The 14,017-nt window shown below is 40.2% G+C and overlaps 3 long non-coding RNA genes across 3 annotated transcripts; all 3 read right to left on the bottom strand.

Moving 5' to 3' along the window:
• Positions 1-2,373: 2,373 nt before the first annotated feature.
• Positions 2,374-3,451, bottom strand: LOC132463638 (uncharacterized). Its single transcript, XR_009527087.1, has 2 exons — positions 3,005-3,451; positions 2,374-2,700 (listed from the first exon to the last, which is right to left on the bottom strand). It is a non-coding gene; the product is annotated as an uncharacterized LOC132463638 (long non-coding RNA).
• A 4,880-nt stretch (positions 3,452-8,331) lies between these two features.
• LOC132463643 (uncharacterized) lies at positions 8,332-13,396 on the bottom strand. The gene is made up of 4 exons (XR_009527089.1): positions 12,868-13,396; positions 8,823-8,947; positions 8,568-8,632; positions 8,332-8,397 (listed from the first exon to the last, which is right to left on the bottom strand). It is a non-coding gene; the product is annotated as an uncharacterized LOC132463643 (long non-coding RNA).
• LOC132463642 (uncharacterized) lies at positions 9,092-11,869 on the bottom strand. Its single transcript, XR_009527088.1, has 2 exons — positions 10,915-11,869; positions 9,092-10,262 (listed from the first exon to the last, which is right to left on the bottom strand). It is a non-coding gene; the product is annotated as an uncharacterized LOC132463642 (long non-coding RNA).
• Positions 13,397-14,017: the final 621 nt, after the last annotated feature.

Consider the following 14,017-nt stretch of genomic DNA (forward strand, 5'->3'; position numbering starts at 1 on the left):
TGTTTCTTAAGCAATAACATTGAACTGAATTTTTTAGGCCTACATACGTTTACTATGTTACTATGGTATTATATGGAGCAATCTTACATATTTATGAAGTTTCCAGATCAATAAAGTTCTATCTCTTTTTATTTGAACTGCCTGTATGTCCTCTTGATTATAGTATTACAGTGTGTACCTTGGTTATCAGCTATCATAGAATGGTGTCCAAATGGCTGCATGTGTAAGAAATAGGATTTGAAGTGTTACAATAAAAAAAAGCTTTTATTAAAAGACCCCCCACCCCAAATTTGAACAAAACACATTTTTTGGCTGTTTGGCTGGGGCAGAAGAGTGGAAGGGGAAACAAAGACAGGTAGCCTAAGAAGTAAGGAAAGGAATGAGAGGAAGAACAGTGAAATGAATGAACAGTGTGATAAACGCAAATGATTACCAAAAAGGTTATAATTACTGATTTATCAAATACGCAGAGAAGAGCATCATCGAATAAAGATTAAGGACCTGGATTATATTTTACAGTATTGAGTGGAGAAGGCTGAAGGCATTGGCCCTAAAAGTGTCAGTTTCACCCACTCTGGATTATCGCTTCAAGAGACTGTGAAATGCTTTTTAAAAAAATGTCATTTCCCCTATTAAGTTATTTAAATACTTCATTCTATGGATATCTGAAAATATTTACAGATGGTTCTAAAGATCCCAAAGGACAATGTGGTATTGGCATATATATTCCAGAATTTGAAAAAGGATATGGATATAGAGTGGGTGACTTTATCAGTATACTCAATCGAGATGGCCACAATAATAACAGCTCTTAGATGGGTTGTAGATACTAAGTTTTATAACAAATAATTCAATACGTGAAGATTTGGTGACAGTGGTAAAGCATCTTCTTTTAAATATTATAAGCCTTGGTTTAGTTATTCAGTTCTGTTGGATTCCAGCCCACCATGGAATATATGGCAATGAAATTGCTGATAAATTAGCTAAAAGATACCAACCTAATTAGAAGAATTTAACCTTAAGTATATATATTTTTTATTTTTATTTATTCATTTCTTTTGTTAGTTTGTTTTATTTTGTTTATTTTGTTTCGTTAGTTTGGTTTTTTCTTTGAATTTCTTTGTATGATTTAAAGTATGATTTGCCAACGTCCTTGTCCTTGTCAACGTCCTTGTCACAAACTCCTGTGTAGTAGTCCAGTAGGTCGCGGTATATGGGGAAAAACTATGATCCGCCACTAAACTAGAAGAAGAAGAAGATCTCTGCATCCGGTACGTCACGGACTAGGTCACGTGTCCTGGCCACATACCGCGGAAGCAAATCGCTCCTGTATGTTACCAGAGCCCGTCTACGAAGAGCCTGGGCACTCCCTATACGCCCCATTGTACCGATTTTGGTTGTGGTTCCATGAGACATCCACTGGGGGTGATCGCGGGCGAGTCCAGATTGAATGGGAGTCTATGGGGCTAAACGGCTAATTATGCCGCTTTCACCTGCTTGTCGTTGAAATATCGCAATTTTTATTGTAGATTCCGCAAGTTCAATATAGATTATGGTTCAAAAGTCAAATGAGTGAGGACTTATGTCCTTTCGATTTCTTACAGTTTGGGCCGTTGTTGGCAAAACACGCTAGCATTCTGCTAATGAATGCTGATTGGTCAGGGACGGACTTGCGACTGATTACGACCAGAGACCCCTCTTACGGCATCTGAAGCAATCAGAAACGTGTTAACTCAATTTTTGAGTACTGTATTTATATTTTCCTGCAGGTCCTTTTATTTTTTAGATAGTATGTATGGTGAAAGTACATGGGCATAAATGGAATTTCTTCCATTTCTTGTGTTCAATGTTCAATGTGTTTTATACATGGTAGGTACGGTATGACCACCTTAAATAATACAGTCAATATCCCGCTCAATATCATTTAATCTGTCATTGTCTATTTTTTGAAAATAAAGAGTTTAAAAAAGAAATGCCTCGTAAATGTGCAATGATAAACTGCACTTACAGTGGAAACGGATTGTGCGTCTTTTCGTTTACCAAGGACAGAAAAAGGTAACGTTCTTGCTTGCTCCTGTATGAATGGTCCTAGGCTACCTGAGGCTTCACCTGGTAAGGAAAGTTGCGCTGGAGCCCGGGTAATATCGCACATGGCTTATTCAAGTTGCGTGCTAGACATTCTCTGAAGTGTCGAGACTCAAGCACTTAACTTACCTTAACCGATTGTTCCATACAAATGGTTAGTTAACGATTTAACAACTTCAACATCTGCTATTACAGTCGTTATTTTTTTGTAGGACTTGGGCTAATGACCTTGCACAGAGGGAAAACCATCTACACCACTTGTCATTGATTTCTATGCATTCACTGATCTTTACAGATGGGTTTGTTTTAAGCCATTGAATATACCGTAATTGCTCTGCCATGCAACACATTATAAGCTACACATGTTTGTTAAATGAGAAATATGGTCTGGGTCACATTGAAACAGTAACAGTTGTATAACAGTAATTATACAAACATTATACCAACATTGCAACAGGCAAGTTTATTCAAACATCACACTAACAAGAACACAATAAGAACAGTAACTAATAAAAAAAAAGAGAAATGATTTAACAACACTGAACATACTGAACAGAGGCAGGGGAAAAGGACAGAGGAAGAAGACTTGTCCGTTGTCACAGCATCAAGGTCCGACTGTAGAGATCAAGAAAGGAAGAGGCATGAGGAGAACAACAGAACACTGCTCTCTATCAGATTGTTTACTGATGTAAACTAAATTGATGCAGTCTTAAAATTATGATTCTAATCCAGGTTTCTATTTTAGGAGAAAGAAATGGCTCATAATCGTTACAAAAAAAAAAAGCTTTATCATCGCCACTAGTGAGGATTAGAAAAAACACTCTCTGTAAGTAACATACATATGTAAAACATTCGCGCATTTCTTTTTTTTTACATTAGCTCACTAAAACTCTGTAACTAGGGCAAAAAAAAGCCTTACCTCCAACAGCTGGTGTTATCGTTGCGGGACAAGGGAAGTGCTTTAGAAACTGCCGTAAAGCAGTACCTCTGACAGTGTTACAGTGTGTGACGTCATCGCATGTTTTTAACGCCTTTTTAGAACAGATACGTGACCTTAAAAAATGCAATATTCAGCTGAGTTTATTATCTTAGACCCACCCTTTGATAGCAACTTTAAAATTACTTGACAAAAAATTACATCGTGAGAAAAGTGGATTCTGAGGATAAAACCCCGTTGGCTCCCATTCATTCTGGACTCGCCTACGAGCGCCCCGCGTGGTCAAAGATTAGTACTGCAACCAGTCCAGAAAACCGGAACTAACCCGCGAGTGCCAGTTCTCCTCATATTAGACATTCTCTGATGTTACCCTGCGCCACTGAGCAGTTTGCATAGGAATGAATGGGCGGCCATTTTCCAGTCCGTGGTCCATCCTTTATTATGTCCATGGCCTATCCTGGGGGCCTGATCAAGCGAGTACTGTCGTAAAACCCGGAAGTGTTCTTGATGCGTGCTCGATCTCGCCGTTTCACCCATAGACCTATATGATGTCTATGGTTTCACCGAGCATGCATCGGAGGTGGCTCATGTGTGCTTGCAATCGCTATAAATCCCAGGATGCATTTCGCACTCGCAGCAGTACGATGGCGGACAATATGGAGAAGACGCACAACTGTAGCTTAAGTTACTCTTAACTTATATATATATTTATATAATATAATAATAATAATAATAATATAAGATAATATAATATATAAATATATATATATAAAGTCGTGTGTGTATAGCTCATACACATGACAGGACACGCATATCTTTTAAATTTTTATTCATTCAGAATATTTACATACTATTTGAAAATGAAAGAGGCTGGGATTTTGTTTTATATCATTTGTTTATATTGTTCAGCCTAGTATATGCCTAAATGAGGCCGTAGCACAGTTAACGGACGAGCAGAGGTGGTGACGTCATCGTGTCCGCTGCTGTTCCAATTGCAGGTACGTACTTGCGTGCTCGCAAGTCTGTGCTTGAAGTACGGACTTGCCAAGTACGTGCTTGCAAGTCATCGAGTCCGTAGTACGCGTGCTAGGAATTGAGAAACGGCCTTAGTTTACATCAGTAAACAATCTGCTAGAGAGCAGTGTTCTTTTGTACTCCTCCTCATGCCTCTTCGTTTCTTGATCTCTACAGTTGGACCTTGATGCTGTGACAACGGACAAGTCTTCTTCCTCTGTCCTTTCCCCCTGCTTCTGTTCAGTATGTTCAGTGTTGTTAAATCATTTATCTTTTTTTTTTATTAGTTACTGTTCTTATTGTGTTCTTGTTAGTGTGATGTTTGAATAAACTTGCCTGTTGCAATGTTGGTATAATGTTTGTATAATTACTGTTATACAAATGTTACTGTTTCAATGTGACCCAGACCATATTTCTCATTTAACAAACATGTGTAGCTTATAATGTGTTGCAGGGCAGAGCAATTATATTCAATGGCTTCCCAGATAGCAAAATTCAGTTGAATCAATGTTTAAATATGGTTTGGCAGAAATGTTGAAACTACGTTGAAGCCTGACATTGAAACGATGTTGAAAGTGTCCCCTCTACTTTTCGTTGAATCAACATTGGATCTTCAACCATACCGATATTGAATCAATGGTGATTCAACCATCATCTAAATGAGAATCAACGTTTAAATTTCAGTGGACTTAATGTTGAAATAATGTCACTTAATCAATAGTGAATCAACCATCATCTAAATGAGAATCTAAATTTCAGTTGATTTTGTTGAAATAATGTTAGTTAATCAATGGTGAATCAACCATCATCTAAATGAGAATCTACTTTTCAATTTCAGTTGATTTTATGTTGAACGAATGTTACTGAATCAATATTGGTTCAACCATTATCTAAAATGTATACTAAATATTAATTTATATGAATGAATGAGTATAATACATATATAACTATTACAATGAGTGATGGCCATTTTAGCTGGCAGAACAATCAACATCAACCTCCATTGAAATACACTATTTAGCAGTAAGACTATGCCGCCAACAATAGGACTAACTGTATAATAACACACATTTTGGATTCATTTAGATTTTAGTGATAAAAACATTTATTAGAAAAAACAAATTAAATAATCAAATTGTTGAAGGTACGGAAAGAATCTTTGGCTTGCCTTCACCACAAAAGATACCAACAAGAAAAGGCGAATTAGTGTAATCACATGTGTAATCATCACAGACCAACAAGGGCCATAGCCCATATGAAGAGGACACTGTGGGAGAGAAGCAGAGACAACATGTCAGCACTCATGATGAAAAGCTTTGCAGAGCAACTTATGCAACAGCTTTTTAGGAATATTAGGAATATCAAATTCACCTACATCTACTTTTTGTTGATGCCTCCTGCACGCCAAGGGGCGTAACGTAGCCAATGTTTCACAATGTCGCTGAAGGCCTGCTGTGTGAGTTTGCGGTCACACTGCCGAGAAGCCACTGAAAGACATGAATACAAAATGGTTGTTTAACGAATGAGAAGATACTCATTGCATCAGTTGGGTTTAAATAAGTTGTTGCCAGCTGAAAGATAATGTTCCATGCAGTAATCGCCCAATACCTTTTGCTCAGGTGGCCGGGCAGTATAAAAATAATAACCCAAAGTGCAATAGTGCTAATGCAGTTGAAATGTCAACAGTCCAGTTACACTTACGATGTGTAGAGACCGAAAATGCTTTTGTTTGGCCTTGAATGCAGATTACTGTTACTGTGTCAAAACAGCAGAAGGAATATTTAGATAAACTCAAACATGCAGTCTTGCAGGGCTTTGTCTTTGAAGGGCTGCTTGGCATCCCTTTGTGTGCAGGTTTTTCCTGCCCAATTGAACTTGCAGGCCAGGCCGTTGGTCAAAACCGTTGCAAGCATCCTCCTTACCATGTGGAGCTAGTGCCTCCCACCAAGGCCAAGCGGGCAATCTATTGAGATGAGAGGAAAAATGGATTTAAATACAATGCCAGTTTGCCTGTTGATGTGACTCAATTGGAACACCGGTGTTAAAGGTCCGACCATGCGGAACATGGATAAAAAATGTGAAAATGTTGGGTTGCACTACATGTTTCATTGGAATACATTGGAAATGCATTACAGGAACATGACTCTCCATGAGCTAGGGGCAGGTGTGACATCTGTCTGCATGTTTAATTACTTCTAGAGGACACAAGCTTTCAGAAAATGTATGGTATGAGAGGTATATTGGCTTTCCCTAAATAGTAGAGACCAAAATGTAAAGTCTTTCTACTTGATTCACAAGGCAAATCCCGATAATGACTGGCGTTCTTTACATTATCCCTTACTTACCATTCTGATCAATGTTCAGCATGGTCAGACCTTTCAAAAAAAGTTGTTTTTGTTGGATTAAAGGGACTCTCACCGTTGTTGCATTTGAGAATTACAGCACATTCAAATCATCCCGCCTTCCTCCAATGCCCCACCCCCTAAGCATATATAGTACAAAACTAAGCGTTATTTTTTAGAGTACTGTAACGACCTCGCCGGTGACATAATGATGTCGAGTCATTAGTAGTTGAAGGTAGTTTTAATGAACCAAAACCAGGTCACTGAAACCCGTAACATTATAACCAACGGCAGAAAACCTACACAAAACAAACCCCGGCAACCCCCAACACGGTCTCACTCGCGTGCAGGCCCCCACCCTCCTGTTCTTCCAAGGCCCTCCCCCAGCTGACCTAATGATTCGCCCCCACGCTGATTGACAAGAAGAACATTACAATACATGCATTGCACACTGAACAACTGGCATAACGGACAACGAAATATAATGTAACACATAACACAAAGTATTCAACTGTCCCAGGGTCGCTACAGTACAAAAGTTCTAGACTCCCATGGGTTATGTTTAGACTCCCATGGGTTATGTTTAGACTCCCAGGGGTCATAATATCTACCATCCTGGAGCTCCAGATTAGCGGGACAACATCGCGTCTGAGCCCGAAATGGGTCCCGTAATCGGACTGAGTGTGGCGGTTGTTTGCCAACGGTCTGGAGGTCTCCCTGGAGCTCCAGAGTAGCTGGACAACGTCGCGTCTGAGTCCGAAATGGGTCCCATAATCGGACTGAGTGTGGCAGTTGGTTGCCAACGGTCTGGAGGTCTTCCTGGAGCTCCAGAGTAGCGGGACAACGTCGCGTCTGAGTCCGAAATGGGTCCCGTAATCGAACTGAGTGTGGCGGTTGGTTGCCAACGGTCTGGAGGTCTTCCTGGAGCTCCAGAGTAGCGGGACAACTTCGCGTCTGAGTCCGAAACGGGTCCCCTAATCGGACTGAATGGTGCAGTTTCAGTATGCCGTGGACCACTTTGGTCTGCCATCGTCAGTCGCTACGGTCGCTACTCGCTACCGTCTGCCGTGGAATCAAAACAAACCCTCTAGTTGAGGACGCGCCTTGATGACGCGGGCCCGAATGCGCCACAAGAAGCAGACGGAAAACCTTATATATCCATGCAGCAAACAGACAGGTCTGTCGGCCAATAAGGTCATTCGGTCCGAAGAATTTTATTGGTTGAAGTTTTCACTAAATATTATAAGAGTAAAATAATTGTTTGTTTTTACTCCTGGTGGGTCTGTCTTGCATATTAGAGTGTTATTACCTTATTAATACCAATTTAACCTTATCCAAAAAAAGTGTAAAAATGCAACAAAGGTAAGAGTCCCTTTAAGGGGGGGGAGGTGGGGTGCGCGGTAAGGCCCAGTAAAGCCCGGTAAGGCCCCGCCTAATATGGAGAATGTCTCATTATGCAGCTCAGTTTATCAAACAAATTACCATCTTTTGTCGGACTGGCTCAGTTCCCAACAACGTTTCGGCCTCATTGAAGTCATCTTCGTTGGTGATTAGCAGCTGGATGGGGAACATCTCTTGGCTTGTGGCTGGCCGTGGTCCACAAGATGGGGTCATTCTAGCCTCTGCCAATTCACCCTTGATGAACTGCACACCCCTTGACAGTTCATTGACAACCACCAGCACTTCGGCAAGCATTTTTGTCATCTTTTGGAGGGCAAAAACAAATTGTCAAACAAATTGTCATGAGATAAAATCGTGCAAAATACTTTGTGGTTACATAGCACAACATTTTCTAATAGACTTGCCTTTCAAAAGCTGCCCGTTGTCACCTTGCATGGTCACATCTATAAATACAAGTAATTTACAGTATGTTAATTTAATGCATTTCTGTACTATAAAGACCTACACAGATTCCTTTCTGGTGGTATTACAACAAGACCAAATAACCATTACCGTTTTGTGCATATTGTGGGGCACGAAATAGGGTGTGCACGGAACCATATGGTGATATACTGGTACCTGCAAAAACAAAGATATTAATTGATATATTTGGAAGCATCAAAAAAACTTTGAGAGGGGGAGGTCATAACAAAAAAATGAATTTTATGTCATGCTAATGTGTCAGTTTCATTGTGGAGTTCTGTGTCCACGGCTGTACTAAAAGTGTTGCTGGAAGTATGGCATCATACCCTCTCTCTGTGGGACCTGCAGCTGGTGGTACGGCCCAGCGCAGTGGCGGATGCTGCCATCGTTTCTGAATCACATAATAAGAAATGTAAAAGTCAGTGAATGAAATTATTTTACAAAGACATACAGAGGCTTATGCGACTACTGACCATTATTTGAGAGCTTACCATGGTGAAATTGCTCACGTGCTGTTTGTTTTGCTGCACTGGCACCTGCAAACATATCTGCAAAAGGGGCATACAATTCATGTGACTTACCATTTCTTGCCAGTTGTGAGGACCATGCTGCTGGAACTCTCACATCAGGCGGGCGTGAAAGACGTGGTTTCTTCGGTTCATTTGATGGCTCATCAGAGTCCGAGTCCATATACAGTGGATTTTGCCTGAATAAAAATAAACAGTAAAGAAAATCAGTCCATTTTATATCAAGCCAAAGTCAAGATAAAATAATGCTGCTGTGACCTCCTTATTATTAATTATAATAAATAATAATAGATAACTAGTTAAATTATGAGGGGACAGAAGTACACAGCAAAAATCACAGTGTACATTGTACTCTATGGGTGTACATTTAACACTCATTTTTGGGTATATATAGGTCCAAGAGTTCAGTGTTCACTGAACACTGTTAGAAGAGCAAAATATGTACTCCAAATTTAGAGTTACATTTGAACACTTTGAGAGTGCAAATGTACTCTATTAGTGGTACTTTTGGGCACTCATTCAGTGCTTCCTTACACCTGCAGTGTAAACCTAGAACCCCAGAGAGAGAAAATATGTACTCCAAGTCAGTGCTTTGTAGCACTTCGCAGAGCTGATTATTTAATACTTCTAGAGTGAGAATGTACTCTGACTGGTGTACAACCAACACCTTTGAGGTGAATTATCAACACTTCATGAATGAATAGTCTACACATTAGATTCTTGAAAACATTATATTTTTATTGATGCTGCTGTTGTTACAGTGCATACATATATAATATAGTTAACATTATAGTTAAACTTTAATTATTTTACATCAAGAACCATATTTAGTTTTACATTTATATGATGTAACAAACAACTTGAAAATAAATAAATGTGTCCCTGTCAACCAATTAAAGGGGAATTCCGGTGTAAAACGGATTTGGGATATGTTTTGTATGATAATGAGTTGAAACGTTCGTTTTGGAGCACAAAAAAACGCATATAGACGCTTTCTTCAGTTGGCTGTTTTTAGCCGATTCTATCAAAACGCTATAAAATTGAAACAATGGGGGCAGTGGTTATGGTAAAAACTAAATTGCTATTTTAAACCATTTAAAAGGCTAGAAGTAGCCCGACACTTCTTTGGTAGTTCAATAAGGGTATTAACATATAAAACGAGGCAATGAGAACTTTGTAAGTGTACAGATTTTTATACACACAATACCATCAGTAGATCACCCGTCGACGCCATTGTTTAAGACTCGATAAGTAGATTGACAAACACAGAGATTGTGACATCCATCAGCAACACACAAGCTCTGGCGGCATGCCATGGGACCTTTAAAAATACCTTTTAAAATAAAAATTATCAGGATACAATTACCCTGTGAAACTTCACTACACGATCCACAGCTTCCCGGATACTGATTTTGACAGCTCCCTTCTTTCCACTTGGAGGTGGTGGCAGGAGGTAGACCAGCAGGAGAAGTGAGGCCATGTCACTATCCCAACCTGAAAAGGGAGAGCACATACTTTGAGCATGAAATACACCTGATGAAAGCACGTGACACAACATAAAAGGTTCAAAAAGTTCTTGTCAATAAATAGTCAGCATCTAAAAAGGTGGCCAAATACAAACAGGTTATTATCATAGGACCCTTTTTTTTTTTTTTTTTTAAAGGGTCCCATGTTCCCCAGTCTCATACAAAGAGGGGAACATAGGACCCGGGGAACATAGGACCCGGGGAACATAGGACCCGGGGAACATAGGACCCGGGGAACATAGGACCCGGGGAACATAGGACCCGGGGAACATAGACACGCTCCCACTAAATTAAAGCCACGTGCCTCGTTAGCATTAGCTAAAAATGGTAACGAGGCGTTAGCTAAATCGAAGACATGTGCCTCATTAGCATTGGCCATTAAGTTTGACGTTAGCTAAAATCGTTAGCATTTATAAGTTGGTTATCAGATCTAAAAGACGAAGAAATGCTGAATATTCTGCATTCAGGGTTTCTGCAGGTTTGAACAAGTTAAATTTAAGACTTTAATACCTTCTGAAGACCCATTATGAATACAATTGCTGACCTATATGAAGGACACACGCACAACTAACTATGAAACATAGAAACCCTGTGCATTATTCACTTGGTACTTTTCTTACCTGTTTACATTCCCGTGAAGTTCAAAAATGTCTTCGCTCACTCTGAGCGATCCCTTGGCGATATTGATTCGATCCTCTCTAGTCAACCGTCTCTGCCGAAACAGTTTGCCGCGTAGTGTGGAAGAGGACAAACGGTCACATGTCTCTAGATTCAACCAATGAGGAGGCGCAGCGAGCCAATGACGAATCGAAACCTAAGCCGACGTGCGGCCGTCAATCAACCGTTGGACACTCAATCAAGGGAGTCCATCATCCTAAAATAAACACTTAAATTACTCTACACCAGCATTAACTTAGAGACAACACCCAAGAGTGTTTCTGGTACACCCCAAAAAATGTACTTAGTGCCTATTCAACACCAAAGTGTATAAAATCTACTCTGGTCATGAATACTCTGGGATTTTAACACTTTGGCATTTGCTGTGTAACTTCACAAAAGTAAATAAAAGTAAAACCACACACGAGCGCGCAATTCAACCACTTGCTTCACACTCGCACTCTGGGGAAGAGCCTGCTAGTTTACGCACACCCCTTGCGCATTTGTTTTCTCCACCACACGTGAGCCCGTCCCCGACCCTTGCTGTCTGCTGGTGTAGCTGTCAATCAAAGTATACATGCCCCGTTTTGATAGTGATCGCCTCATTGGCTTGTAATGCTTGTAAACAAGGAAGTATTGGTCTTACAGACATGTGTGAGGGCTCTATGTCACCGTGAGACCCTGGCGAACACAGGATTCCATGAATCAGACGACAATAGCAGAATTCAAACCCTGAATCGCCGTTTTCTACAAAAAAACATTGCAGCGTTTCGGTTTTCTATTTTTCGGCTGCTTTGTATAAGATGGCTTGTGCATATACACAATGTAATTAGACTAAAATAATATTGATATTCGATTTCGGCGGACTCTTATGAACTTTCAAGACCCAACATGAAGTATCAACGCATTGCTAAGGATACCCACAATATTACTTAATTCTTCAGGGAAAGTATTCGAATCCAAAGGAATAGCTTTAAAGAGACTTTATTTGTATAAAGTATTTTCGGTATGGTAAACTGATACTCTGAAGCAAAGAGAGGTTGAAGATGTATTCTAAGCACGTGCGAGAGTATTCTCCTAGCTGATCCTAGCCATGAACCCACGTCTAATCGCTGCCTGGAGAGTTCTGGCTTGCTCTGGCTCCAACCGTCTGTTATGGTATGGATCCACAAGCCCGGAAGTAGTGGGAGGAGCCGGGGTGACTATTACCCTCGGCCTCCTTACCTGTCTGGTGCTGCCCTCTGTGGATGGAGCTGTTATTGCAGCCTTCAGTAAGGTCCCGTTTCCCCTGTGGCTATGTATGGTATTTACGGCTAATATGTTTGGTCTTCATTGGGTCTATGTGTGGGTAGCTTAGATTCTTAAAATACGTAACAACAACGACGATAAAGTTAGAATGCACCAAGGGAGGAGGAGGTTGAGGGGTGCTATTTTGACCAAAGACACTAGGATATCTTTGATCTATAATCGCTAAACATATTTATTCCACCGTATGGTTGACATTGGATGACATTCCGGAGATTCTAAGCTTTCAAACGGTGTATGACATGACTATAACACTCAACTGTATGTTGCCGAAAATTGACCAAGCATGTTGGGGGGAAGGGCTGGTGCAACAAAAACTTGCCCGCCGGCGGGATTTGACGATGTGAATTGTGAATTTTGAAACGATACGGAATGTTCCCCTCCTCGCGAGTTTCACACTCTGCTGGCACTTTTGCAACAATATCGTTGACTTGTTGTCACTACAGCAACTGTTTAAATAGTAGCTAGCGTTAGCTGCTAACTAGCTATATTCACATAAACCAATCATGGTCATTCCCTTACTGAGTGTTAACGTTTCCATTTGACGACAAAGTGCCCAAACAAACAGCATGTTTTTTTGTTTTGTTTTAAATAATTCAGTTAAAACTTACCTCGAGCAGGAGTTGGTATGAGGAAAGCATTCACTCAAAATGGCACTGGAGTTCTTCTGTAACGTAACGGTAACGGTAGCAGCTAGAAACTGATATGGACTGTTCCAAACAAGTGGTGAGATATGTTTTTGGTTTCTTATTTTTATTTGTTCTCTTAAAGGTTACACACATAACCTAAGATACATGTTAAAAGAAACATCACAATCAATTTTCCACAGCATTGTGTTTAACGAAAAATATATAATAATAAAAAATATATGAAACCCCTCATCTTAATGGTCTCACCTAGCAGTTCCCGCCACTCCTCCTGCGTCCCGCCTAATCGGTTTGACAACATTGAATAAACATTGATCTAATGTTTGCAATTCAACCATTAAATCCCACCATAATACAATGTTGATTCAATGACATTTTTTCAACTTTCAATTCTTCAGTGGTTGATTCACCATCACATTTTCAACCATCACCATAAATCAACCATTTCAATCAAAATTCCACGTTGAAATAACATCTTCTGCTATCTGGGAAACAAACCCATCTGTAAAGATCAGTGAATGCATAGAAATCAATGACAAGTGGTGTAGATGGTTTTCCCTCTGTGCAAGGTCATTAGCCCAAGTCCTACAAAAAAATAACGACTGTAATAGCAGATGTTGAAGTTGTTAAATCGTTAACTAACCATTTGTATGGAACAATCGGTTAAGGTAAGTTAAGTGCTTGAGTCTCGACACTTTAGAGAATGTCTAGCGCGCAACTTGAATAAGCCGCCATGTGCGATATTACCCGGGCTCCAGCGCAACTTTCCTTACCAGGTGAAGCCTCAGGTAGCCTAGGACCATTCATACAGGAGCAAGCAAGAACGTTACCTTTTTCTGTCCTTGGGAAACACAAGAAATGGAAGAAATTCCATTTATGCCCATGTACTTTCACCATACATACTATCTAAAAAATAAAAGGGCCTACAGGAAAATATAAATAAAGTACGCAAAAATTGAGTTTGACGGAAAGTCGAAGTTAACACGTTTCTGATTGCGCTTCAGCTTCAGATGCCGTCAAGAGGGGTCTCTGGTCGTAATCAGTCGCAAGTCCGTCCCTGACCAATCAGCATTCATTAGCAGAATGCTAGCGTGTATGGCCAACAACGGCCCAA

The sequence above is a fragment of the Gadus macrocephalus genome, chromosome 8, assembly GCF_031168955.1.
Source record: "Gadus macrocephalus chromosome 8, ASM3116895v1".
Classification (NCBI taxonomy): domain Eukaryota; kingdom Metazoa; phylum Chordata; class Actinopteri; order Gadiformes; family Gadidae; genus Gadus; species Gadus macrocephalus.